Genomic DNA, 3,113 nt, shown 5'->3' with positions numbered 1-3,113 from the left:
CTTTCCCAATGAGGCCAACCGCATTAGGCCCATATTAGAATAGCTTTATTAGGCTGTCATTGGAAGAAATTAATGAAATCTCATGAGGAACACCTCATCATGACACTGCATGGATTAAACTGTAAAAACTTTTATCTTGTTGAAAGCTCTCACGCAAGCGTACGTCCGACACTGAGATATCTGTAAATATTCCTACATATAAGTTTAAGAGCCCCACTCCACCTAATTTAGGTGTGCGCTCGGCCATCCCCATTTGGGCCACGTATGGCGACTATTAGGAATGCCCAACCTAAGCGTGCGCTCGGCCATTCCCATTTGGGCCACGTATGGCGACTATTAGGAATGCCCAACCTAAGCGTGCGCTCGGCCATTCCCATTTGGGCCACGTATGGCGACTATTAGGAATGCCCAACCTAAGCGTGCGCTCGGCCATTCCCATTTGGGCCACGTATGGCGACTATTAGGAATGCCCAACCTAAGCGTGCGCTCGGCCATTCCCATTTGGGCCACGTATGGCGACTATTAGGAATGCCCAACCTAAGCGTGCGCTCGGCCATTCCCATTTGGGCCACGTATGGCGACTATTAGGAATGCCCAACCTAAGCGTGCGCTCGGCCATTCCCATTTGGGCCACGTATGGCGACTATTAGGAATGCCCAACCTAAGCGTGCGCTCGGCCATTCCCATTTGGGCCACGTATGGCGACTATTAGGAATGCCCAACCTAAGCGTGCGCTCGGCCATTCCCATTTGGGCCACGTATGGCGACTATTAGGAATGCCCAACCTAAGCGTGCGCTCGGCCATTCCCATTTGGGCCACGTATGGCGACTATTAGGAATGCCCAACCTAAGCGTGCGCTCGGCCATTCCCATTTGGGCCACGTATGGCGACTATTAGGAATGCCCAACCTAAGCGTGCGCTCGGCCATTCCCATTTCAGCCACGTATGGCAACTTTTAGGAATGCCCAACCCAGGCGTGCGCTCGGTCACCCCCATTTGGGCCACGTATGGCAACTGTTAGGAATGCCCAACCTAAGCGTGCGCTCGGCCATTCCCATTTCAGCCACGTATGGCAACTGTTAGGAATGCCCAACCCAAGCGTGCGCTCGGCCACCCCCATTTGGGCCACGTATGGCAACTGTTAGGAATGCCCAACCCAAGCGTGCGCTCGGCCACCCCCATTTGGGCCACGTATGGCAACTGTTAGGAATGCCCAACCTAAGCGTGCGCTCGGCCATTCCCATTTGGGCCACGTATGGCGACTATTAGGAATGCCCAACCTAAGCGTGCGCTCGGCCATTCCCATTTCAGCCACGTATGGCGACTGTTAGGAATGCCTAACTTAGGCGTGAGCTCGGCCACCCCCATTTGGGCCACGTATGGCAACTGTTAGGAATGCCCAACTTAAGCATGCATCATTCCTTCCGCATTAGGCCCACATTCGTCTTTAGGCATGTCTAACTGAAATTCCAGTCGGGATATATTCTTATACCATAAAATAATGTTCGAAAGCTAAATAAACATTCGATTACTTACGTCTCCTAACCAAAGTTCCTTCAATTTTCCAAAAGAGAAAAAGAAAAAGAGTATTCTTACTTGTTCAAATATTTTTCAAAGAGGGAAAAAGCTTCACAGAGACGCCATCAAACTACTTTAATCGTGAGTTTCGTCTACCATGAACTCGCAAAGCCACGTATCCTCCAGTTCCATCGACAAGGGAGAAGCTAATTTGCAATAAAGCCTCCGCAAAAGTTGCGTAACGTCTCACGATTTCCCCTTCCCCCCACGTTTTATCGGATTTTCCCTTCTTGCCCGATAAATGCCAGCCTATATTCCCCGACAGACAGGAATCCAAACCGCGAGGAAGCACCGGCAGAATATATCCGTTTCTTTTTCCCAATAAGACCAGATACCCCAAAACACGTAACCATCAATCTTGCCCTCTTACGGACACGTCGATATCGCGGTTTACCCTGCTTCGACGCGGCTGCTTTTATATTCATGAAATGCGTCTGTCCCCAGGATATATACACACGCTTGGACGACGTTTAATAAAGACCTCAATCCTTTATAAATGGCGGTTATGTTGATATATATTTTTTCGGTGAATTCGTATTACTCTGTTCTAGGGAGGTTGCAAGGCAATTTTTTTTAGACACTATTATTCAGTGTTCAGTATATTAAGGTATGAAATATTTCGTTTTCTTCTTTTCTTTTACAGTGATACTGGATTGAATTGTTTTATAAGGGAGTTGCAAGGAAATTTTTGCAGGTATTAGATATTATTTAACATTTAATATTGGTATCTTTTTGCAATGATACTGAGTTTGAATTAAAAAATAAGGCCTAAACTAGTTTTTATTATATGTAAAATGCTAAACTATTCTGGGGAGGATAGGATCAACGTTGCTGCATCGGTAGAGTTTACTTCATGATGATGTGCTCGATGAAAGTGAGGCACGCCATGGAGTTAAAACAGCGAATAAGATTTGGGGAAATAAATCAAGCATTTTAGTTGGTGATCTATTGTTGACTCTAGCATTTAGATGGCTTATAGAGTGTGGAAATTTAAATATTCTCCCTATTTTATCTAATGTATCGCATTTCACGTTACAAAAGAATTTTTGCAGATAATGTTATTTAATATTAGGTATTTTAAGGTAGGAAATATGTGGTATTGCTTTTTGCAGCGACAATGAATTTGAATTATTTTTCAAGGGTGTTAGGAAGGTCTTTTTGCAGTCCAATATTTTGTGAATATTATCATTTCAGTTAGTCAATAGCTTGTTTTATTTCATAGGCAAAAATATTGATCTGCTTCAATGACTTCAAAAATTAGCAAAATATAAGCACATTTAGAAAGAGTCGCAGTTTGAAGCAGTGCTTTTCAAAAAATCTCCAAAATTATTTACGAACAACCCTACATAGTTGAAATTAACACTAAAAAAATTCGAAAATGAATATGCACATCTACTTCAAAAAGAAAAAGAAGATTCTTACAATTAAGCATTATTCGCTACGAATAGCATATTTACTCGAAGCGTTTGACAAAATGTTAACTGACTCAATAAAGAATTACTCAAAAAAGAAAAAGGATAAAAAATTATCTGTC

Source organism: Habropoda laboriosa, unplaced genomic scaffold (assembly GCF_001263275.1).
Source record: "Habropoda laboriosa isolate 0110345459 unplaced genomic scaffold, ASM126327v1 scaffold123, whole genome shotgun sequence".
In the NCBI taxonomy this organism is placed as follows: domain Eukaryota; kingdom Metazoa; phylum Arthropoda; class Insecta; order Hymenoptera; family Apidae; genus Habropoda; species Habropoda laboriosa.
Note: the sequence above shows the minus strand (reverse complement) of the source record.